Source organism: Hemitrygon akajei, chromosome 18 (assembly GCF_048418815.1).
Source record: "Hemitrygon akajei chromosome 18, sHemAka1.3, whole genome shotgun sequence".
Classification (NCBI taxonomy): Eukaryota; Metazoa; Chordata; class Chondrichthyes; order Myliobatiformes; family Dasyatidae; genus Hemitrygon; species Hemitrygon akajei.
The window spans coordinates 59,289,923-59,316,439 of record NC_133141.1 but is presented as its reverse complement, the minus strand read 5'-3'; the positions used below and the strand labels follow the sequence as shown (position 1 = coordinate 59,316,439).

Below are 26,517 nucleotides of genomic sequence, written 5' to 3'. Positions count from 1 at the left end.
AAGAAAGTTGTCAGATGATTCAAGGTAGAACACCGAGTCTATCACATACCAGCACGTGCCATTTCTATCCTAAAAGACAACTGTAGTATTTGCGATTGCAGGTACTTTATTCAAATGCTCCTGTTGCGTGCTACATCTAATTAAAGCTCCCAAATTAATTCTACATCTAAAAACTGATTTAAGTTTTTTCATTAAAGTTAGTTCTCAAAGTTCAGTTTGTGATCACAGGCAGTATAAGGACTCTCAAGCACCCCAGTGATTACGAACGGAATGCTTTGCCTGTAGCTTGATGCAACAGTGAAACAATTTCCTAAGTGGCAACTTCAAAGTTATGTGGATCCCTTCTTGCAAGCATTCAAAACACTAATTAATCCAAGTAGACAGTATATTCCACTGCCTAAAAGAGTCAACATCCAATGGATAAACAGCCAATAGTAAGAGGAAATACAAGTTGAAGGTAATTGGAAGGAAATGATGAATAACAATGTAATCAGTATATTAGTTCCCCACCCACTAGGTTTCCATTCCTAGTAATTGGATTTTACCCCTTTTTAGTGAATTAATGTAGTGAAATTGTGCAGACAATGTCAGGATAATTACATCTAATAACATGTACTAAAATGGACCCAGTATGGTTCCTAATGGGACCCATTGACATTCTAGTCAATGCGACACCGGACAACTTGATATGGACTATTCACTCTTAAAGGTAGACAAGTAGCAACAATACAATAACCTGGTTGTCATGGAGATGAGAGAGGTTGCAAGGAAAAGGGAGAGAACTACTAACTTAGTGAATTCACATCAGCGAGATATATGCTGATGAGAAGGCATATGAGACCTTTGCACTGCATAGAAAGAACCCAGCAGGCAGGGATTCTGGTTATGTCATTTGGAGAGAATACCCATTCATTCAAGCAACGTAAACATACTTGCATGTCAGGTGATCTGAACAACACCAACAATAGTTGTCCTGAGCCATTTCAGTCATTGGATCGGAGATTCATTTATTAATGTGTTATGATCAGTGAACTTTATGAACAGTGAATGTATTTTGGAGGAGGGGTAATAATTGGGAGTATTGATAAGCTCCATCTGCAATACACCTAAACAACACCAGAAGCTTCAAAACAAAAATGTGCACTTCATTCTGCTCAAAGTGCTTATGATGTAAACACAAATAACATTATATTCAATAACCACATGACCAATTTACAAGTTCAAAATAACAGATTGTCCTATAAAGAAGGAATTATTACATGTCATGCAGACTCTTTTGGCTGATTATTTGTGAAGGGCATTGGATTGAGGATTAGGGTCTTTCAGCCTCCAAGAATACAACATATTATTGGAGTCAGTTCTTTGTATACTTTACGCCAGGTTTAAAAATAACTTCAGGCCTTTCAGAACTTTTTGGAAGGTGCAATCATAATGATCTCTTTGGCACTTGGTAGGGGCCAATAAAAAGAAGCAAGATGCAAGTGAAGTTGCCATTGTTGAAGTGGACAGTTTTAGACTGGTCTGGTTTTGGCTCAACAGGCTTGAATGAGAATAAGCAGAGGCTAGAACTTAAGCTTGAGAAGTGAGAGGAATAACAAGTGTAGGCAGGATGGTAGTACAGGCAGTAGAATGCGCCTCCTGTGAGATGTGGGATTTCAGGGTACCTGACGATCTGCCTGATGACTACATCTGGAGGAAATGCATGCAACTTCAGCTCCTGACTGACAAGGTCAAGGAAGTGGAACTGGAGCTGGATGCACTCAGGACCGTCCAGAAAGCTAAAAGCTTCATTACTGTTACTGAGGTGGCCAATCTCAGAGTGCAAGCTTCAGATAGAAGGTGGGTGACCACCACGAAGAGTAAGCACTCAGTGCAGGGTTTCCCTCTGCCATTCCCCTCAGCAACGAGTATATCCTTTTGGATACTATTGGGTGGGGGAGGGGGTCAATGAGCTATCAGGACACTGCAGCAGCAGCCAGGCTGCTGGCACTGTGGCCGGCTCTGAGGCTCAGCAAGGAAGGGTAAAGTCAGGCAGAGCGATAATGATAGGCGACTTGATAGTTAGGGATAGACAGGAAATTCTGTGGCCAAAGTCACTAGGATGGTGTGCTGCTTCCCAGGTGCTAGGGTCCAGGAACCTCAGAGTGGCTGCAGAAGATTCTCAAGAGGTCAAGATGGTGCCAGTGAACAATGCTATCTCAGGTGACATCTTCCAGATGGTCCACAAAGCTGTTTCTTACACATATTCTTTTTCATTTAAATGTGGTTCTGGTACTGTTGGAGCCTGTGATTTACAGTTTGATGGTGTGTTTTTGGGTTGATTGAGCGATCTGGTGCTTTGCTGTCTCTGATAAGGTTCTAGGAAGCAAGCGGCCTCAGGGCCAAGAACCTTAGAGAAGGGCACGAGGCCACGATTGACTCCATTTCTCACTGATTTTGCCAATTAAAGCATTGAGGAAAATTAAAACATTGAGACAAGTGTGGAAGGCAGGTGAGCGTTCAGCACCATCTACCAGCATCTCACTTGCTGCTGCCAAAGGAAGGTGTCTGCATGTGACTCTCTCTCGCTCACTACTCCCAAGGGAAGCCCCCGCGTTTGAATCTCTCAATCCTCTCAATCTCTCTCTCCCTCTCCCCCTGTCTCCCCTCCCCCCCCCCCCACCATCAGAGGATGGTACCAAAGTTCTGGATCTGTGCTTTATGGACTGGACTTTCAATTTAGTGTTTTTATGTTCTGTGTATTTGCTCATTCTTTCTTATTGCCCTTTGCGCGATTTGTTTTTGTGCATGGGAGGTTTATGTTGCCATTTGTGCAATTTGCTTTTGCATGTGCAGAGGGGGTTGATATTCTTGTCGTTTGTGCGATTTTTAGTTTTTCGTACATGGGGGATTGATGCTTTTCTTTGAACGGGTGTTATAGTTTTCTTTGTTTCGTGGCTGTCTGAAACGGATGAATCTCAGGTTTGTATACAGCATAAATACTTTGATAATAAATGAACCTTGAAGTGGGAGGGTGAGCAGCCAGAGGTCATGGTGCACATTGGCACCAATGACAAATGGAGCTGGGGGTGGGGGGGAAAGAGGTCCTGAGCAGTGAGTAAAGGGGGTTCGGGCAGAGGCTGAAGAGCAGGACCTCCATGGTAGTGATCTCTGTATTACTCCCAGTGCCACGTACTAGTCAGGGCAAGAATAGGATGATAGTACAGATGAATGAGTGGCTGAGAAAGAGGTGCAGGAGGCAGGATTTCAGATTTCTGGGTCATTGCAATCTCTTCTGGGGAAAGTATAACCTGTTCAAAAGGGACGAATTACACTTGAACCCAAGGGAGACCAATATCCTTGTAGGCAGGTATGTTAGAACTGTTGGGGGGGGGGGTTATATGAATTCAGCAGGGGAATGGGAACTGGAGTGATAGGGTTGGGGATGGGGCAGTTGGTTTACAAGTCAATGCATTGTATAGTTTGACTGTGAGGAAGGGTAGGCAGATGTCAGGGCAAAATTGCAGTCAGTGGGATGAGTTGAAGTGTAACATGGCAAAATCGAAAAGGGTGATGAATACAGAACTGAAGGTGTTATATTTGCAGCATGCAGTGTATGGAATAAGGTAGATCTTGTAGCACAGTTAGTGAGTGGCAGGTATGATGTTGGGGGCATCATTGAGTCGTGGCTGAAAGGAGATTGTGGTTGAGATCTTAACATCCAAGGATACACACTGTATTGAAAGAACAGGCAGGTAGGCAGAGGGGCTCTGCTGGTAAAAAAAAAAAGAAATCAAATCCTTAGTAAGTAGTGACATAAGATCGGAAGATGTAGAATCCTTGTGGGTAGAGTTAATAAACTGCAAGGACCCTAATGGAAATTATATGCAGGCCTCTAAACAGCAGACAGTGTGTGGGATACAAATTACAATGGAGATAGAGAATGGGACAGGTTGTTCTCTGGCGAGGATGTTGTTGGTAAGTGGGAGGCCTTCAAAGGAGAAATCTTGAGCATGCAGTGTTTGTATGTTCCTGTCAGGATTAAAGGCAAAGCAAATAAGAATAAGGAACCTTGGTTCTCTAGGGATATTGGAACTCTGATAAAAGGAGAGAGAGATGTATGACAGGTATAGGAAACATGGAGCAAATAAGGTACTTGAGTATAAAAAGTGCAAAAAAATACTTAATAAAGAAATCAGGAAGGCTAAAAGAAGACATGAGGTAGCTTTGGCAGTCAAGGTGTAGGATAATCCAAAGAGCTTCTACAGGTATATTAAGAGCAAAAGGATAGTAAGGGATAAAATTGGTCCTATTGAAGATCAGAGTGGTAAGCTATGTATGGAACCAAAAGAAATGGAGGAGATCTTAAATGGTTTTTTTGCGTCTGTATTTACTAAGGAAGCTGGCATGGAGTCACTGGAAATAAGGCAAACAAGTAGTGAGGTCATAGAACCTATACAGATTGAAGAGGAGGTGTTTGCTATCTTGAGGCAGATCAGAGTAGATAAATCCCCAGGACCTGACAGGGTATTCCCTCAGACCTTGAAGGAGACTAGTGTTGAAGTTGAAGGGCCCTGGCAGATATATTTAAAATGTCGGTATCTACGGGTGAGGTGCCGGAGGATTAGAGGATAGCTAATCTTGTTCCGTTGTTTAAAAAAGGCTCTAAAAGTAATCTGGGAAATTATAGGCTGGTAAGTTTGATGTCGGTAGTAGGTAAATTACAAACTGTACCAGAAGGAGTACTAAGAGATAGGATCTACAAGTATTTAGATAGACAGGGACTTATTAGGGAGAGTCAACACGGCTTTGTGCGTGGTAGGTCATGCTTAATAAATCTATTAGAGTTTTTCAAGGAGGTTACAAGGAAAGTGGATGAAGGGAAGGCAGTGGATGTTGTATACATGGACTTCAGTAAGGCCTTTGACAAGGTCCCGCATGGGAGGTTAGTTAGGAAGATTCAGTCGCTAGGTATACATGGTGAGGCAGTAAATTGGATTAGACATTGGCTCAATGGAAGAAGTCAGAGAGTGGTAGTGGAGGATTGCTACTCTGAGTGGAGGCCTGTGACTAGTGGTGTGCCACAGTGATCAGTACTGGGTCCATTGTTATTTGTCATCTAATTCAATGATCTGGATGATAATGTGGTAAATTGGATCAGCAAATTTACTGATGATACAAAGATTGGAGGTGTATTGGACAGTGAGGAAGGTTCTCAAAGCTTGCAGAGGGATTTGGGCCAGCTGGAAAAATGGGCTGAAAAATGACAGATGGAGTTTAATACAGACAAGTGTGAGGTATTGCACTTTGGAAGGAAAAACCAAGGTAGAACATACAAGGTAAATGATAGGGCACTGAGGAGTGCAGTAGAACAGAGGGATCTGGGAATAGAGATACAAAATTCCCTAAAAGTGGCGTCACAGGTAGATAGGGTAGTAAAGAGAGCTTTTGGTACATTGGCCTTTATAAATCACAGTATTGAGTATAAGAGTTGGAATGTTATGGTGAGGTTGTATAAGGCAATGGTGAGGCCAAATTTAGAGTATTGTGTGCAGTTTTGCACCAAATTACAAGAAGGATATTAATAAGGTTGAAAGAGTGCAGAGAAGGTTTACAAGGATATTGCCGGGACTTGAGAAACTGAGTTACAGAGAAAGGTTGAATAGGTTAGGACTTTATTCCCTGGAGCATAGAAGAATGAGGGGAGATTTGATAGAGGTATATAAAATTATGATGGGTTTCGATAGAGTGAATGCAAGCAGACTTTTTCCACTGAGGCCGGGGAGAAAAAAAAAAAGAGGACATGGGTTAAGGGTGAATGGGGGAAGTTTAAAGGGAACATTAGGGGGGACTTCTTCACACAGAGAGTGGTAGGTGTGTGGAATGAGCTGCCAGATGAAGTGGTAAATGCGGGCTCACTTTTAACATTTAAAAAAAACTTGGACAGGTACATGGATGAGAGGTGTATGGAGGGATATGGTCCAGGTGTAGGTCAGTGGGACTAGGCAGAAAAATGGTTTGGCACAGCCAAGAAGGCCTGTTTCTGTGCTGTAATGTTCTATGGTTCTAAGGCATGTAAATAAGGGCTATGATATGATAGTCATGGGGAAAATCAGGTTGGTGCTGGATCCCAGGAGAGAGAATTTGTAGAATGCATGCAAATGGGATGGCTTTTTAAAGCAACTTTTGGTTGGGCCCACCATGGCAAAGGCATTCCGGATTGGGTGTTGTGTAATGAACCAGGTTTGACTGGGGAGTTTAATATAAAGGAAACCTTAGGAAGCAGTGATCATAATATGCCAAAATTTACCATGCAATTTGAGAGGGAGAGGATAAAGTCAGATGAATCAGCATTACAGTGGAGAAAAGGGAATTACAGAAGCATGAAAAAGAAGCTAGCCAAAATTGGTTTCAAAGGGACACTAGCAGGGATGATGGCAGACCAGCAATGGCTAGAGTTTCAGGGGGCAACTTGGAAGGCGCAGGATAGGTACAACTCAAAGATGAAGAAGTTTTCTAAAAGGAGAATGAGGCAACCATGGCTGACAAGGGAAATCAAAAACAGCATAAGTAAATTTTCATAAGAGTGTACTTTTTTCTTTGAATAATTTGGTATCAATTAATACCAAAATTCCTTTTTAAATTGTAAGAAATCAATTTACTTATTTGGGTGTAACAATTACTAAGAATTATACATAGTTATTTAGAGAATTTTTTTTACCCTGCTGAATTATGTAAAAAGGGCACTATCTAAATTGTTGCCCCTTTCATTATCGTTGACTGGCCGAATTAATTCTATTAAAATTAATATCTTGCCTAAATTTTTATACTTTTTTAGGCCTTACCCATTTTTATTCCTAAATCCTTTTTTGATTCTCTTGATTCTATCATATCTTCATATATATGGAAAAATAAACACTCTTCACTAAATAAATTTCATCTTCAAAAAGCTAAAAAGAATGGAGGCTTAGCTTTACCAAATTTTAGGTTTTATTACTGGGCAGTCAATATATGAAATCTCACATTTTGGTTATATTATATTAACCGAGAGGACTGTCCAGTTTGGGTTTCTTTAGAAGCTAACTCTATTAATAAATTTTCTATCGTCTCTCTTCTAGGATCCTCAATTCCTTTATTTTTAAGTAAACTAACTGATAGTTTTGTAGTTAAACATACTTTAAGGATTTGGGTACAATTTAGAAAATATTTTGGTTTATTGAGATTTTCTCTTTCAAGTCCCATTTTTTCTAACTGGTTTTTTAAACCTTCTATGACTGATGTAATTTTTAAAGATTGGGATAGACTGGGTATTAAATGCTTCCAGGATTTATTTGTTGGAGGAAGTCTCTTTTTGTTTGAGCAGTTGTCAGCTAAATATAGCTTACCAAATACCCACTTTTTTCAATATTTACAAATTAGAGACTTCCTGTGATCTCAATTACACTTTGTACATATATTTCCTAAAATTCGTGATAAGAATTTATTAGATGCAATTTTTAATTTGAAACCTTTTACATAATGGATCAATCTAATATTTAAGGTATGTTGTTGGAAATGAGAAGTGTTCCTTTAGACAAAATTAAAAATCTCTGGGAACAAGATTTACAGACTTCAATTTCTGAGGAAACTTGGAATGAAATCTTTAAATTGGTTAATAACCTCATCGTTGTGTGCCCATCACTCCCTCTTACAACTTAAAGTGGTCCATAGGGCCTACATGACTAAAGATAAGCTGTCTCATTTTTAATTCAGATATATTTCCCTATTGTGACAGATGTAACAATGGAGAGGCGTCATTAATTAATATGTTCTGGACATGTCAGAGTCTTGAAAAATACTGGAAGTATTTTAAACTTTTTCTGTACTTTTTAAAGTAAATTTTAAACCAAACCCTTTGACTGCCTTATTCATTATTGCTAGAGGAAAAGATATTATCTTGCAGACACCTGATTTGCACATTTTGGCTTTATTTCTCTTATAGCTGGGAGGGCATTGTTGCTTAGGTGGAAGGATGTTGCTCCACATACTCATGCTCAATGGCTAAGCGATGTTATGTCATGCTTAAATTTAGAGAAGATTCATTGCTCATTTTCTGAATCAAGACAAGACTTTCTAACATTGTAGGGACCTTTTTTGAATTATTTTCAAAATCTTTGATTTGTTATCTTTGTAATCTTTGAAGCCTTTGATAAGGTTCCACATGGGAGATTAGTGGGCAAAATTAGAGCACATGGTATTGGGGGTAGGGTACTAACATGGATAGAAAATTGGTTGGCAGACAGGAAACAAAGAGTAGGGATTAACGGGTCCTTTTTAGAATGGCAGGCAGTGACTAGTGGGGTACCGCAAGGCTCGGTGCTGGGACCGCAGCTATTTACAATATACATTAATGATTTATATGAAGGGATTAAAAGTAACATTAGCAAATTTGCAGATGACACAAAGCTGGGTGGCAGAGTGAAACATGAGGAGGATGTTATGAGAATGCAGGGTGACTTGGACAGGTTGGATGAGTGGGCAGATGCATGGCAGATGCACTTCAATGTGGATAAATGTGAGGTTATCCACTTTGGTGTCAAGAACAGAAAGGCAGATTACTATCTGAATGGTGTCAAGTTAGGAAAAGGGGAAGTACAACGAGATCTAGGTGTCCTTGTTCATCAGTTACTGAAAGTAAGCATGCAGGTACAGCAGGCAGTGAAGAAAGCTAATGGCATGTCGGCCTTCATAACAAGGGGAGTTCAGTATAGGAGTAAAGAGGTCCTTCTGCAGTTGTACAGGGCCCTGGTGAGACCACACCTGGAGTATTGTGTGCAGTTTTGGTCTCCAAATTTGAGGACGGACATTTTTGCTATTGAGGGAGTGCAGCGTAGGTTCATGAGGTTAATTCCCGGGATGGCAGGACTGTCATATGTTGAAAGATTGGAGCGACTGGGCTTGTATACACTGGAATTTAGAAGGATGAGAGGGGATCTGATTGAAACATATAAGATTATTAAGGGATTGGACACGCTAGAGGCAGGAAACATGTTCCCGATGTTGGGGAAGTCCAGAACCAGAGGCCACAGTTTAAGAATAAGGGGTAGGCCATTTAGAACGGAGTTGTGGAAAAACTTTTTCACCCAGAGAGTTGTGGATCTATGGAATGCTCTGCCTCAGAAGGCAGTGGAGGCCAATTCTCTGGATGCTTTCAAGAAAGAGTTAGATAGAGCTCTTAAAGATAGCAGAGTCAAGGGATATGAGGAGAAGGCAGGAACAGGGTACTGATTGTGGATGATCAGCCATGATCACATTGAATGGCGGTGCTGGCTCAAAGGGCTGAATGGCCTACTCCTCCACCTATTGTCTATTGTTATCAAGTACAGATGTTGGTTAATAATATGTCTTACTGTATGACATATATGTCAAACTCAAGGCCCGCAGGCCAAATCCAGCCCGCGGTGGAATTATCTTTGGCCCGCGAGATAATATCTAATTACTATTAAAGCTGGCCCCAGTAATCGAAGTGCCTATGGCGTATGATATGGCTAATGCTGAGTTTATTCAGGTACCAGGTTTTCAGGGTTTTTAGTGTTTATTCGGCAGTCTTCTTCATAAGAAACGGAATTTGTAAAGTGAAACACTTTGTAGTTATAGCAGAGACTGAGACACGTGAGAGCAGGCTGAAAAAATGGAGGCAACGAAAGCTGCGTTCGCACGCGTCCGACTGATCCAGCCCGCATGAAGCTGCATTTTGCTCAATCCGGCCCGTGACCTAAAATGAGTTTGACACCCCTGTATAAGGATTTTTTTTCCTTTTTTCTATCTTTACCAAACAGCTTTTCTTGGTAGTGGGTTTAGATTTTTTTGTATAATAAAATTATTACTTTTTAATATTACAATTCAATTTAAGTTACATGAATATGGGGTAATGAGACTATAAGTGTGATTCAAATATATTGTAATTGATAATATGATATATATCCTCCTGTACTCTGTATTCTTCTTTGTAAGAAATCAATAAAAATATTGAAAAAGAAAAAAACAGCATAAAAGCAAAAATTAGTGGGAAATTGAAGGATTGTCAGGCTTTTAAAAAAACAACAGGAGGCAATAAAAAAGCCATAAGGAGAGAAAAGATGAAAAATGAAGGTAAGCTAGCAAGCTAGCCAATAGAAAAGGTTTTCCAGATATATAAAGAATAAAAAGTAAAGAATGGATATTGGACCACTGGAAAATGATGCTGGAGAGGTAGTAATGGGGGACAAAGAAATGGCAGATAAACTATTTTGCATGTCTTCACTATGGAAGACACTGGCAGTATGCCAAAAATTCGAGAGCGTCAGGGGGCAGAAGTGAGTATCGTTGCTATTCCTAAGGAGAAGGTCTGAAGGTATACAAGTCACCTGAGGCAGTTGGAATACACCCTAGGGTTCTGAAAGATGTTGTGGAGAAATTAGTAGTGATCTTCCAAGAACTACTAGATTCTGGGATGGATCTGGAGGACGGAAAATTGCAAATGTCAGTCCATTCTTTAAAAAGGGAGGGAGGCAGAAAGCAGGAAATTGTATTCTAGTTAGCCTAACTTCAGTGGTTGGGAAGAAGTTGGAGTCCACTCTTAAGGATGAGGTTTCAGGCACTTGAATACGCATGATAAAGTAGGCCAAAGTAAGCATGGTTTCCTTCAGTGGAAATCTTGCCTTACAATTTTGTTGGAATTCTTTGAGGAAATAACAGGCAGGATAGACAAAGGAGAGTCAGTAGATGTTGTTTGCTTGGATTTTCAGAATGTTGTTAACAAAATCTTGCACGAGGCTGCTTAACAAGAGCCCATGGTATTACAGGAAAGATACAAGCATGGATGGAAGATTGGCTGACTGGCAGATGGCAAAGAGTTGGAATAAAGCGGACCTATTCTAGTAGGTATATTCTGCAGGGTTCTGTGTTCGAACCACTTCTTTTCACATTATAGTATATATATCATGAATTTGGATGATGGAATTGATAGATTTGTGGCCATGTTTGCAGACGATATGAAGATATATGGAGGGGCAGGTAGTGTTGAAGAGGCAAGGAGTCTGCAGTTGGAGTGCAGATTGGGAGAATGGGCAAAGAAGTGGCAGATGGAATATAATGCAGGAAAGTATATGGACATGCACTTTGGAAAAAGGAATAAAGGAGTAGACTACTTTCTAAACAGGGAAAAAATTCAAAAATCAGAGCAGCAGATGGACTTAGGAGTCCTTGTTCAGGATTCCCTACAGGTTAACTTGCAGGTTGAGTTGGTGGTAAGGGAGCCAAATACAATATTAGCATTCATTTCCACAGGACTAGACTATATGAGCAAGGATGTAATGCTAAGACTTTCGATAACGCATTGGTCAGACTGCACTTGGAATTTTGTGAAGAGTTTTGGGCCACTTATATAAAAAAACAATGTGCTAGCATTGGAGAGGGTCCAGAGGAGGTTCATAAGAACTATTCTGGGAATGAAATGGTTAACTTATGAGGTGTGTTTGATGGCTTTGGGCTTGTACTCACTGGAGTTTAGAAGAAACCTATCTAATATTGAAAGGCCTAGATAGAGTGGACATAGAGAGGATGTTTCCTATAGTGGGGGAAACTAGGACCAGAGGACACAAACTCAGAACAGAAGGATGTCCATTTAGAATGGAGATAAGGAGGGATTCTTTAGCCAGGGGAAGTGAATCTGTGGAATTCATTGCCACATATGACTGTGGAGGCCAAGTCATTGAGTGTATTTAAAACAGAGGTTGATATGCTCTTGGCTAGTCAGGGCATCAAAGGTTACAGGGAGAAGGCTGGTGTTCAGAGGGATAATAAATCAGCCATGATGGAATGGCGAAGAAAACTCGATAGGCCAAATGGTCTAACTCTACTCCCATATCTTATGGGATGTCTTATGCCTTATAGATAAGAGCAAAGGCAGAATTGATAAAATAATTAACTTTCAAGTACTAACTTCTGCAATTTATGCAAATACATAACTATACTTTCAGGATTCATTTTAGTGAAGTCAAGTACAAGATGTAATCTGAAAACAAAACAGGTTTGCCAAGGAAACTTGAAACTATCTGGAAGTGTCAATTGCATAAGGATTAATAAAAGAACACAAAGTGATATGTATGTATTTATTTCAAGGAATACCAGTCCTTGCTTTAAACTGTGGATGAGTTAATGCCATTGGACCAAGTTGAAGAAGGTAATCCAAGTAATATACAAAACATAATACCCAAAATTGTTGAAGTTAGTTTTTTAAAAATTCTATGGATTCTTCCCATTTAATGGGGGGGGGGGGGGGCGGTGGGGGGAAATCAATGAAATGAAATACAATGCTTTTTGCTGTTATTCGTACATGCAGACAAATGTTATTTCCCTCCCCAAGTATGTAAACAGTGTTATTGAGAAGATGTAAATATTTGCAAGATGGTGTACAGAATTATAGTGTAAGCACATTGCAATTGAAAAGGGGGGGGGGTGTTGAAAACTTACCTATTGTGTGTTTCTGTTGAGTGGTTTATTGCTTGGTGTAATAAGCTGTTAATATTTGTGGTTTTTTCATAATGTTTACTTTAAAACACTTGTGTTTTAGTCTAAATCTCCTTGCCAGCAACAAAATGACAATAGCTATTGCTCACTTTGAAGAGGTCGCTCCCACAAAACTGAAATGGACTCTCGGCTTTGAATTTCTCCTTACCAACACCAGTCTGTCAGGTGACTTTCACAGGTATCTGATGTACCCAGCAACAGTGCTATCACCAAGCTTACTGAAGTTGGCAAGGACCTAACATTCAGTTTGTATAATGTTCTAAGTACAGCAAAATAAAGATTAGGCATACACATGGATTAATATATAAAATGAAATACATGTATACTGAAAATAAAAGTAGTTTTTACCAAATTAAAATCTTTGGAACTTGATATTGTTATGGGGTATATAGAAATAAGCAACATAAAACTCCATAAATTTACCTTACCAAGGCCAGAAAGGTTGCTCAACAATAATTATTGCTTAATTTATCATTAAGAACACTCCATTCAATGAGTTTGAGCAATAAAAGTCTTTGTAAAGTTGGTGCATATCAAATGAGTGATTCTGGCCTGGCAGCTACAACAGCACATCCCTAGAGTGGCAGGGTATCACTACAAACAACTTCTGGATGGCTAATTTTAAATGTACGACACTCTAAGTCTGCCAAGTTCAAAGAGTAAACACCATGGATATTAATAGCTTTGCCAATTTCCACCTACAATTATTGGCTGATGTAAATGTCTTTAGAACTGCTTTAAAAGTAATTTAATAAGACTTCTCATCTGTCATCTGGATGGCTGGCTACAAACTTGTTCAGCATAATCATGTAACTTCAATAGATAGTTGTCTTAAAACTTTCCAACAACACAACTCTTCATCACCATTCTCTATCATTATATTCATCTGAGGGAAAGATCAGTAGAGCAATGAGAACAGAACAATGGATGCAATTATTAAATTTTAGCCATCAGAATGAATGTTAGAAAGGATATGAAACAGAGCAAATAAAATGTAGTTAATTAAATTATATAAATTTTATTGCAATGATCTTCTCTCCATCACTAGGTCAGTGTTGTTTGCATAATGTTCAGTACCATTCACAACACTTCAGTTAATCAAGACTTGGGCAACGTTCAGGGATGGGCTGATAAGTAACAAGTAACATTGTTGCCAATAAAAAATGTTCCAGACAATAATCATCTCCGACAAAAGATAACCTGACAACTTGCTGGCTTGTGGCATAGTGGCTGGACTTCGGAGCAAAGGCTCCTGAGTTCGAATCCAGCCAGAGGAAGCTCCCTCCCTTGCACGCTTTCCATCCATGCTGGGTTAAGTATTGAGCTAGCAACTCAGTTTCGTAAAAATAAAAAAGCCTGCTTAAAAAAAACGCCGTCACAATGGCATCCCGCTGACTCCACTCGGAGTTAAGGGCTTTCTTCTCTGCCCTTCACATTGAATTACCGGTACTGAGTTGCCACCATCATATTCCTGGGGACTGAGCAGAAACTCAACTGGGCCACCTACATAACTGGCATAATTACAAGAGCAGGGAAGATTCTGTGGCTCCGACTCACCTCCTGACTCCCAAGGCACACTTGTCTAGAATCTAATACCAAACACTCTCAAGAACCACAACACCATCCAAGACAAAGTAGCTTACTTCACTTGCACCACATCAAGCACCCTAATATTCATTCCCTCTAGCACCAGTTGAAGTGGCTGTGGTGTGTACCATTTGCAAAATCCAATACAATTACTCATCCAGGTCACCCTGCAGCACCTTCCTCAAGCACCCAGAAGCAGTGGCCACCATCTGCAGGTTGCACTCTGAGTCATGTATTATTCAGACTGGGATATATAGCACATCATCCAGAGACCACTGTGATGGCACCTTCACCAGAACAATCGCAGCATTGCAAAAATTGTGATTCTTAAAGTGAAAATAGGGATGAGCAACAAATGCTGGAATTGAAAGAAATGCACAATTCCTGAAATGAATATAAAGTTCAGACCCATTTTGGGTCTGATTGTGTTTCTTTCATAGTCATCATCCTCATTATTTGCCACATTTTATGTGTTATCATTGACAAATTTTGAAGTTTTCCTCTGCCTTCCATCATTTGTCATTTACTTAAGGTCCTCCCCAGGTTACAATAGGATTTCACTCCTAAATACTGCATGTAATTCAAACAGTTTGCAAGTTGGAAAAGTATGGCAATATATTCAAATAAAAAGTGTGCAAACAAGGATCAAAGCATTTGACTCACCATAAAACAAGTTCGCATATGCTATATGATGCCTGCAGCCTTACAGCTCACACAAATAAATGAGCATTGGGAGATGGACTGCAAATCCATCCCACCCAATTTAATGCTCATCCATTTGGGCTGTAAATAAGTTGGGCATTTGCAACTAGGGTGGGTCTGTATACTCTATAAGTGACTCTTTGTGAAGATTCCTATCCTTTGATCTCTAGCATGGAAAACAAACATGAAGCACAATTCACTGTTTTCTGTCCTTCAGTAAATGTACTTACTTGTCCCTAGTAGGTTCAACCTCATCTTTTAACATTTGCTTCTTAGTAAAGGATCTATTTTGATATCCCCCATTTGTGCTGATCACTATTCTTGCTTTGCCAACCTTAATTTCCTTATTTTTCTCCTCACTTACTGTGTTTAGCCTCAAGGGTATCAGTCTTCTACTATACAAAGAGAAATTGGCTAAAAGTTGTGTCAAATCTGCTTCTGGAAGAAGGTGCTGGATTTAATTAGTCAGATTATTGGAAAAAAGGTGCCCCTTGATCCTAAATTATGTATTCTGAATATTTATCCAAAGGACTTTGTAACCTCCAAAAATGTAAGGTCTCTGCTTAATATTTGTTTTTTGGAAGCCAAACGCTGCATAGTCTATTCATGGAAGAAACCAACAAACAGTGGACTCTCACAATGGCTGAAAGGAATGACTTCTTATCGTGCTCTAGAAAAGATAAGCTACATTACAAAAAACAAACTTGGCAAATTTCAGGAAATTTGGGACATTTTGTACAAGTTTCTGGAGAACAATATTCAGGATGATGAAAGTAAGGAACTGAATTGACTATTCTTTTAATGGCGGGGTGTTTGCTTTTTTGTGTGTTTTTTTCTTTTGATTTCTTATGTTATTTTTCCTTTTCTTTAACTTTGTTGTAATTTCAAACCTATGGATGATCTAATGTGTCTTCTTTTCATTCTGTAAAAGCAATAAAGAGATGTTTAAAAAAGGTTGTGTCAAATTTCATGATTAAATCACACACAATTTGTAAATTGTGTGAATAATGTGGCATGAGAAGTGAGTCTACTGTTTTCTCAAAGTTTGAAGTAAATTTATTTTCAAAGTACATATATTCATTTCACTCTCCCCTCCAGGGTTAGATTATTTTCTGTTTGCCTGCCTGAGTGGGCTCCAATAACATTCAAGGAGGTCATTGCTGCTTGTCTGGCAACCTGTCCACCAACTTAAACCTTCACTCCATCTTCCAGCAGTGCACCGTGGCTGGGCATGTATTAGAATTCCACACGGAAGGGGGTTGGAGGGCACTTTGGGGTTCTAACGTTTTTCTGTCATTCATTCTTTGGGGCTTTCTTCTGTTTCGTGAATGTCTGCAAAGAGTAAGAATTTCAGGTTGCATACTGTATACAATCTCCGATATTAAATGGAACACTGCGGGAGGACCGCAGGCATTGATGACGATAGCTCACCACCACCTTCTCGAGGGCAATTTGGGAATAGATTGTTAAACTTGCAGCAACGCTAAATATCCCACAACAATAAGAAAAACAAAACTAATTATAGGCAGAAGGACTAGGAAAGAAGAAAAATACTGTATATTACAGGTCGGTTCGAATGCGTGAATCAAGGATTCGCAGGGGGTGAGCGCTGGCTCGATGTTGACCGCCACAGTTCTAATGACTCGAACAACGCACCGAAAATGCCGGAGGAACTCACTAGGTCAGGCATCATCAATGCAGGAAAATGTTTGTAAATAAAAGCATTTATAAACATTTTCCTCTGCAGATGCTGCTTGACCGGCTGAGTTCCTCCGGCATTTTCTGTGCATTGCTCAAGATTTTCAGAATCTCGTGTCTAATGGACTATTGATACATCGGCAGTGCAGATTCGAAAATTTACTAAAATCTATCCAGCTGTTCCTACGTTATCGACATAAACCATATATCGAAAGGTTAGGTGGACGCTGGTTGAAGATTAACTTGTGTTAGAATGAGCTGCGTTTGTCAAATGGAAGCTTTTCCGCCTTGACTACCGTGATGATACCCTGGCGGTAATCTCGCTCACATGCGAGATCGACGTTGCCGTAATCAATACATGCTCTTTTATATACATATTTCGGGAAGTACAATCAAAAGGGAAGACTAATAAAAACTTACGAAAGAACAGACGGTGTTCATATCACTGACGCAACACCGAAGGTTAAAGGGGAAATACAGCAGTGAGTTTTTTTTAAGATTCAAAGAAGCGGCGGAGACTGAACAAAATCGTTGCAATGGAGACATAGGAAGATCCGGTACAAAGAGCGAATCCACTGTACCTTAAAAACAAATTAAAATAAAGAACCCAGCACAATAGCAAAACCAAGACTCACTTGCAGTTCAATAGACAGCTTTTACCAGCAAGTTCTTAAGACAAAAATACGCGAGGATGCACCATTTCAATTATCTTAAATAGTGCTTCAGTGAAAACAAATCAAACCATATACATCGCCGCTTCGTTCCGCGCCACCCAAGCAGCCCTCTCCTACTTACCGCTTTCAGGGCTTGTGTGAAATGGATAGTCTGCAGAGAAAATAAAATGCAACAGCATTAAAGGAGCGAACCACGTCTGTAACTCCGACAAGCAACTGGCACTGACAGGTATCTGCAGTAGTTATATTTAACGTTTAGGTTTCCAGGAAACTGACAGTTGAATAGGAGGGTTTCGTTTATGACGCCATCAGGAAAATAGCCAATGGAGGAGCAGGGGCAGGTGAAGATAGCGCAGCGGCGATTGGAAGCAGGTGAAAGTAGAGCTTGCGGAATCTGGTGACAGGCGTTGGGTAGTTCTCATTTGCTACTCACAATCCGATGAAAATACAGTCCGACGTCACATCTCCTTTCAAAGGGAGGCAAATCTTTTGATGGAAAATTTCCACCCACCGTTTACAAACATTGAGCGAAAAATTAAACAAACCGGTGGGGAATTCAACGACCCAAGCAGCATCTGTGATGCTCATGTTCCCCTTTAAATTTTCACCTTTCACCCTTAAATCGTGATATCTTTTTGTAGTCCCACCCAAACTAGATGGGAAAAGCTATCTATAGATTACCCTATTACCCTATCTATACGCTCATAATTTTGTATACCTCTATCAAATCTCCCGTCATTCTATTATGCTCCAGGGAATAAAATCGTAACCTATTCAACCTTTTCCTATATCTTAGGTCCTCAACACCTGGAAACATTATTGTAAATTTTCTCTGTACTCTTTCAATCTTATTGATAACTTTCCTGTAGGTAGATGACCAAAATTGCTCACAATACTTTAGGCCTCGCCATTGTTTTATACAATTTCAAAGAATATCTCAACTCTTGTACTCAGTACTTTGATTTATGAAGGCCAATGGGCCAAAAGCTCTTTTAGGCCCCTATCTACCCATTACACCACTTTCAAGGAATTATGGATCTGTATTCCTGATCGCTCTGTTCTACCACACTCAATGCTCTACCACTCACCTGTAAGTCCTACCCTGGTTTGTTCTCCCAAAGTGTAACACCTCACACTTGTCTGCCTTGATGCTGAGATACATCCTTGGACACATAATCAGTGATGCAACCTGGAGTCACTGGGTGATTTGGATCTTTCAACATTAGACATCTTCGCCCAGGTGACTCAGCCAAGGCTGATCAGGCCCGAGCAGCATTGGTCCAAGGGTTAGACCTCTTGCTCCATAGCCATCTGGATCCATGCACAGCAGCCTCTGTGATGGTCTTGATGGCTCTTTTCTTTGCAGCCCCCTGTAATGCCAAGGGGAGAGTAGGTTCTGCAGAGTGAGCAGCCAGCAAATCTCTACACCCTACCTCTATAGGCTCGCATCGTGCCCTCCACTCCTGTCTCTGGGATTGCTCTACTAGCTACTGGTATTTGGCCTTACGCTCAAACAACTCCTTAATCTGGTCTCCTAACGCATTGTCAGTTAGTTCTACCATGACCACCTGCTTCCAGGTTTCTGACAGAATGACCATGTCAGGCCTCAGTGATGATGATGTGATGAAGTCAGAGAACTTCAATTGCTTGCTAAGATCGACTTTCTGTTGCCAGCCAGAAGCTATGCTGAACAAGCCTGCTGGTGATTTGGGCTGAGACTGTGGTTGGTCTCCAGCTTTGATAAAGACTATGGACTTTCTGGGTTAGGTGCTGACTGTTGTTAATGGTCGAGGAGATACTTTCTGCCACTGCCTTCAGCACCTGGTCATGGTACTAGTGGTAGTGTCCTTTTTCCAAGTCTTCTGGGAAGCTGCTGAGGATGTGTCCAGGCTCCCTCTGTCAGGGCAGAGAGAACATGATGGAACCTCAATTTTGCCCTAAGCAAAATGGTTCACTTGACTAGGGAGGATGTTGTACACAGCCTGGATCACGAATTTCATGCTCTGGGGTTCTGCCTGCCAGATGTTGGACCAGGAGATCTTCCACTTCAGCGCACCCTCCTACATTGTCCAAGATCCTTGCTGCCCCATTCTGACCATCCTGGTAGTATGCACTTCTTCAACAGCTGCTCACACCTCTTCCTGGACCAGTTTGCATCTGTTCCTGCTCCGGGCCCTGTCAAAGTGGGTTGAGTGGAAGCTGCCCAGTTCCACCTGACCAAACACAACTGTCCTCACAAGATCCATGTGAATCAGCCATCTCCACTGCATCCTTGGCCTTCCACTTTCTGCCTGTCTGGACCTCAATGCCTGCTGATGAGATTTTGGAGTTGCTGGAGCCTCTGTACAGCAGCAATTCTTTTGTACAGGAAACCATGAATTCCTTATTCAGGCTGCTGAGGGGAAGCTGCAATACCACCAGGCATTATTCAGCCTATTTTTCCAGCTGGTCCAGAACCCACCTCAAGCTTTGATAACCTTCCTTGCTGTCCACTATGCCCCAATCTTGGTGTCATCTGCAAATTCGCTGATCCAATTTGCTTCATTTCCCTCTGCTGTTATGGTCCAGTCCGGAGCCTGCATTCCAGGTCTTGATCCGGTCCGCAGACTCTGGACTCGGTCTTGTAGCCGTCCCTCCTTTCACCCTTAAGCCCAAATAGGATCATCTTGGCTTAAGGAGGTGCACCTGAGACCTATCGGCTGGCAGGTGTATATAAGGGGCTCTGGGACTGAGTCTAGTTGGGAATGGTCCTGCATCTGCTGTTTTGCTTGGCTATCCTGTTTTGACCCTGGCTTGGAGTACCTACTGGTAATCATCTAGTTCTGTAAGTCTGTTCTTGTAGTTGCCCTGGACTGAGCTCCCTTTTGATCTTTGTGCCTCTGTTGGGTAAGCAGACTGGACTGCTGTTGCCTGGTGGGGGGACTCTGACCCTTTCCTACCCCTTCCTTCTGATGGGTTGTGCCCTGCATCCTGCCCAGGCCCCTGTGTTCCTGCCTGGGAGACTGGACCCTGCCCAGGAGTTATGTGGCCTGCCCAGGGGGCTATCCTCCCAGCATTCCTTGTCCCATAGACCCATCCTTTAGCCTAGCTAGGGTCCTGCCTTTGCTATGAACTCTCTGAACCCCAGGATCACCTTTGCATGCCATGGTCTCCCCATCTTGTTCTATCCTTTAGTTGTTCCTGTCCTGCCTCTAATACTTCAGTGCCTGTGTCCTGCATGTGGGTCCAGTCTCCATGTCCCCCTTGTGACATCTGTGTCAAATAAAACTTGCCCTCATACTGTTACCATTTGATAAACTGATTCTCTATTAGGAGACAGTGTTTCTCACACTCTGCAATGTAAAACAGGCTCTTCACACTTCCAGTTCTAACAAAGGGTTATTGATCTGAATTTTTAACACTTTCTTTTTAAAAGGTGCTGTCTAACTTGTGCTTCCCATTTTCTGCTTTCATTTCAGATTTCTGGCATATACAGTACTGCTGTTATCTTTAAAATTATGTTTCTCTATCACCTCAAAGCAACCTTCAATATTTTTAAAGCTTCTGTTAAATGTCATTTTTACAGATGAGATCTGATGAAGGGATATGGATATATATAAACTGGTGAAATTAATTTAGGATGAATGTGGTTGACATTGAACCACATTCTAGAAATTTATTAGTAAGCAATTTTCTTGTATCAAAGTTCTCTGAGAATAATCAAAATGAAACTAGTTTAACATCCAGCACTTGACAAAGAGAACCAAAGTCAAGGTCAAAGTCCAGTTTATTGCCACCCCCTATCAATTCTACAACTGCTTTCACAATCATCAGCAGACAGACCTCTTTGAACTGCCTATTAACATAGAACACAGAACAGTACAGCACTGGAGTAGGCCCTTCAACCCACAATGTCTCTGCTGAACATAATGCCAAATTAAATTAACCTCTTTTGCCTCCAAACAAATGCTGGAAAATACTAGGAAACCTCAGCAGGTCATGCAGCATCTGTGGAAAGAGAAACAGTTAATGGTTCAGCTCCAGACCCTTTATCGGGGGAGAGAGAAAACAAGTTAGTCTGGGTAGCAGAGGGAGGGAGGGAGGGAGGGAGGGATGGGGCAGGTGAAACAGAGTGACAGTGAATGACCTAATGTCAGTTAAAGGACAGCTGAAATCAAATTGAGTGCTATTGTCTATGGACTGTGTTGCTAATGATAAGGCTGTAGGATGTTTCCAGCAGGCCAGACTGCACAAGAAGAAAATTGGCCAGTTCTGATACAAGCAGAAAAGAAAAAGTGAACATTGCAATAGAAATGTAGAAACATAGAAAACCTACAGCACAACACAGGCCCTTTGGCCCACAAAGCTGTGCTGAATATGTCCTTACCTGAGAAATTACCTAGGGTTACCTATAGCCCTCTTTTTTTCTGAGCTCCATGTACCTATCCAGGAGTCTCTTAAAAGACCCTATACCACTTCCACCACCAACATTGCAATGTTGAGGAATTTGATATTGAACTGTAGGTTCAGCATGTCAAGATGGGAGATAAGGTGCTGTTCCTCAAGATTGGGCTGGGTCTTGTAATAGTGCAAGAGGCACAAATAGAAAGATCAATATGGGAATGGGGTGATGAATTAAAGTAGTAAGCCACAGGAAGCTCAGGGTCACTCCTGTAGATTGAGTGGCAGTGCATACAAAAATTAATACATTTTTATGGAGTTTGAGATAGTAAATATGGGAATAGTGTTTCCCCTGGCTGGAGTATTTCAAATCAGGAGGTCAGTCTCAAAATAAGAGGTCTGTGATCCGTGACTGAGAGGGAGTGGTGAATCTTTGGAGGCCTTTGCAGTAGAAGGTTGTGGTGACATGCATTGAGTGTATTCATGACAGGAATTAGCAGATGTTCAGATATGAAGGAAATCATAGGATTGAAAGATAATGCAGCAATGTGCTGAGGTAAAATGTCAGCCATGATCTTCTTAAATGGCAGAGCAGGTATATGGGGCTGAATGGCCAATTTTCATATTGTTTCTTCAGTCCAGAGGTCATGACTTTGTGACATGCTGTCAGAGTAGCCTGAGTGAGTCATTACAGTGCACTTTGTAGGGGGTACAGACTGTAGCTTTAATGTGTTGCCTATGGAAAGAATGAATGGAAGTGTTGATTGATCAGGTATCAGCTGGAGAGTGGTATAAAACACCCTTAGATTTATTGGTGCTGCACTAATCCAGGCAAGTGGAGAGTATTCCATCATGCTTTGTAAATGGTGGAAAGGTCTTGGGATGAATCACTCCCAGTGATTACTCATTTGCTGAGTATACATGCAGCTACATAATTTACTTAGCTGGTCCAGTTAAGCTTCTGGTCAATCATGAACCCCAGGGTGTTGAAGGTGAAGCATTTGGGCATGGCGATGCTATTCAATGCCAACAATGTCATTTCACTGTATGATAAGAATGTTAAATGCTGTAGTCCAGCTATGTCTGAATATAGTCAGGAGCAAGCTGTCTCATTAGCTGGTGCTTCTCCTTACAAGTACTTCAACACTCATTAAACAAGGGTTGATAATAATAGTCAAGTTAAAGTTAAAGCTGAGTTTATTGTCATGTGCACAAGTACATGTATGCACAGGTGCAATGAAAAACTTACTTGAAGCATCAGATAAGCAATATTAATAAAAAACACAATTTTACAAGAAAGAACACAATCAGAACAAAATGATGTCCATTCTAATGCTGAGAGATGAATGTGCTCACAGTGTTGCTAATCTGTTGTGATTAAGGTTGTGCCAGTTGGCTCAAGAACTGAATTGTTTAATGGAAGTAGCTGTTTTTGGACCTGGTGGTGTGGGTCTTCAGGCTTCTGTACCTCCTGCCAAATGGTAGCTGTGAGGAGATAGCATGGTTGCAGTGGTGGGGACCTTTGATGATGGATGGTAGCTTCTTGAGGCAGCACATCTTGTAAATACTACTGATTATGGGGAGGGAATGCCTGTGATGTATTGGGCTGAGTCCAATACTCTCTGCAGCTTCTTATGTTTCTGCATATTCAAATTGTCATATCAGATCATTGTGCAACCAGTCTAGATACTTTCAACAGTACATCTGTAGAAGTCTGTGTGAGTTTACAGTGACAAGCCAAACCTCCTAAGAAAGTAAAGGTGTTGTGTGCCTCCTTTGTATTTGTTTGTTGCATGCAATTGCCCATTGATTTAGGCCATTCACTTCTGTCCATAAAAACCATTAGCACATTTGTTTCCAAATTGCAAGCTACACTTATGACACCTTAAGTAGCTACAAGCAATTCTTCAGTAAATTAAACCATTACAAAACTACCAGTAAGGACCATCAATGGATTGCCAGTGCAGTACTTCAAATAAAAAGACCATTATTTTCTCAGTAAGATTCATCTCATCAAGCAGAAAATATAAAAATCTGAAAACATTTATCACAAGGCTCAAAACAGCTTCTATCCCACTGTTATAAGATTACTTTTTTTGTAATTTATTTTTTTATTGAAGTTCATCATCAAACATTTCCATAAGATGTATTTCAGACATTGTACATATATATCATATATATCACAAAAGTATTTATCTGAGGTATACACTTATAGAAAAGAGTGGAAAGAAAAAACAAGCAAAAGGAAAGAACTATGTACAAGTAGGGAGTGATTTTTTTTTACAACAGATTCATTAATTTGTGAGAATAAAATCAGGCCTATGAGGCATTATGTAGTTAAACCATTTTTCCCAGTATGAATCAAATTGTTCCAGCTTATGATTAACAGATGCTGTTATCTTCTCCATTTTGTAAATGTCCATTGTAATTTCCATCCACATATTTAAAGTTGGGCTCTCCTGTGATAACTATTTCCTAGTAAGAGTCTTTTTACCAGCCACCAACAGTATATTCATTAAATACTTATCTCTTTTCAACCATTCTTGAGGTATATATCCAAAATATATGGTCTTACTCTCCAAGGGTATTTCACATTTAAAGACGTCTTGTAGGGCATTGTGTATCCCCCTCCTATAGTTTTTGATAACAGGGCAGTCCCAAAAAATATGATAATGATTTGCATTTTGATTTCCACAATTTCTCCAGCAAACAGGGAGGTTACTATCATTGTAGTGTTCTCGCACAGGTGTAAAAGAACTCTGAACTAAACACCAAGCATAAACCAGTCAATGAGGCGGTCCCAGTAAGATTAACCGTTTACTGTTCACTCTTCCACATTAACGTATGGTGAAAACTGTTGATAAAACAATACAAAATATATACAGTATTTGTTTCCTTCTTGACATCACATTTACATCATAAATACTTGCAAAAGTAAAACTACAACAACTATATTACATTGAAGTGCAACATACAGTCAGAATCTACCTACGCCATCAACTGGCTTTAAATACACTTCAACACAAACTATCCGCAACTCTTTAAATAACAAAAAACATAAACTTTATCAATCATCATTACTTTTAACAGAATCAGCGTTAACATTTTTAATTCAACATATGGATTATCTCATGAACTTACGGCGTTGCTTCACTGATGTTTCTAGTGCGTAGAAAAAACTTTTCTCGCGCTGATCCTGCACACACATAGGCCCCCTCCTTCCCGTTTCTCCAAACCGGTATTTTCCCACAAGACGCGGCGTAACCGGGTGTGACGTCATCGCATGCCGCGATATATCACAGACAACGAATTTACTTTAAACAACCTTAACTTTAACTAGAAAACGATAACAAATGAATTACTAAAGTGAAAATATAATAAACTAAACAAATGCCTTAAAGGCAACACACTCCCCGCCTGACCTTCGTAAGGTCACAATGAACATAATACAAAACTTCAGTCTCTAAATCAGTCCTTAGGGAGAAGTAGAATGACTTCTGCAACTGGCCTTTGGTAAATTTTCACATCACCTTGGTCAGAAGTTTTCAACTCAACCTTCCTGACATGTCCATCCCTAGCTCCTCGGACGCTCCAACAAAGTTCGTGCTGCAATCAGACCTTAACTGTTTTGCAGGGCCTCTTAGCGCAAAGAAGCGCCTGAGAGTGTTAATGCAGCTGGATGTATCCAAAGATTCGATGACCTCAATGTGTACCACTCTTGAACTCATGCAGCTAAACATAATGGCCCACCGCTTGCTCTCTGCTTGTCCTCCTCTGGTGCATCTTGTAGTGATAGTCCAGGGAACAAATACGTCGAGCCCCACATATGTAAAAGGAGGGCAGGCTTCGAGGCGTTCTGGTTGGAGGTCCGCCATACGTTGAGCTTCCAGCTTCCCTCGCAGTTTCCTGCAGGTTACACATTTGTGAAGTACTGAATTGATCAGTGTTTTACCTCCCAAGATCCACAGTCCCGCTGCCCTTATTGCTCCTTCCGTCAGGTGACGGCCCTGATGCTTTACCTGTTCACGGTGATGGCGAGTGAGCAGTAAGGACACATGGCTGTCTTTGGGCAGGATTACAGGACTCTTTTCTGCAGCTGGAAGTTGGGAGTGTATTAACTGGCCTCCAATGCAAATGATATCGTTCTTCAGGATCGGGTTGAGTTTCCTCAAGGGGCTGTCCTTTGGTATTGGTTTATTAGCTTGGAGAGCCAAAAACTCCCTTGCAAAAGCTGCTCTTTGAGTTGCTTTAAGGATGACGTCCTTTGCCTGGGCCAATTGGTCCGCAGTGCGAGGTAAGTTACATTTGTGCCATCCCTTACATTTACTATTTCGGAATGAGTGTTTGTGTGATCTGGCCATGTGAATGAGGAATGCAAGTCCTCTCACTAAAGAATTCAAAGTGGAGAAGCACTGAAAGCGTTCGTTAGTACGTATCGATTCTTCGAGGTAGGTGACTCCTGTTTGTATTTGCGGCCGAATTTCCAAGTCTCTTTCGGGTTCGATCAGCTCAAATGTCTCGCTCATTTGAGTTTTTTCTGTTGGTGGCTGATACAGAAAGGGGGGTCCGGTGAACCAGGCGGGATGCAGGTAAGGATCTCGATGCATGGTCTGCAGGGTTACCCTCTGTATGTACATAATGCCGTTGTTCAGACTTTGATGACAGGCGGATACGTTGAACTCTATTATGAACGTACACGTAGAAGCGTTTTGATTCGTTATAAATATAACCAAGCACTACTTTGCTATCTGTGTAGAACTTGATATCGTCCAACTCTAGGTCGAGCTGGTCCTGGATAAGATCTGCCATTTCCACAGCCAGGACAGCTGCGCACAGTTCAAGCCTTGGAATTGTTGGCTCGGACTAAGGAGTGAGCTTCGCCTTACCAGTTACAAATCCTACTTCAACTTGACCATCCTTCCCAACTACTTTCAAGTAAGCCACAGCA

At 40.9% G+C, this 26,517-nt stretch overlaps 1 protein-coding gene across 4 annotated transcripts in view; it reads right to left on the bottom strand.

Moving 5' to 3' along the window:
• Positions 1-17,497, bottom strand: part of LOC140741480 (phosphoethanolamine/phosphocholine phosphatase-like) — a 36,844-nt gene extending 19,347 nt beyond the window's left edge. Inside the window, exons 1-2 of one of the 4 annotated variants that reach the window (XM_073071722.1) lie at positions 17,311-17,497; positions 16,936-17,096 (exon numbers count right to left, since the gene is read on the bottom strand). The gene's annotated coding sequence lies outside the window, so the exon portion shown is untranslated. The remainder of the gene's footprint in view (positions 1-16,935; positions 17,097-17,310) is intronic. The other 3 variants (XM_073071723.1, XM_073071724.1, XM_073071721.1) reach the window with 3 other exon arrangements.
• Between the last annotated feature and the right edge of the window lie 9,020 nt (positions 17,498-26,517).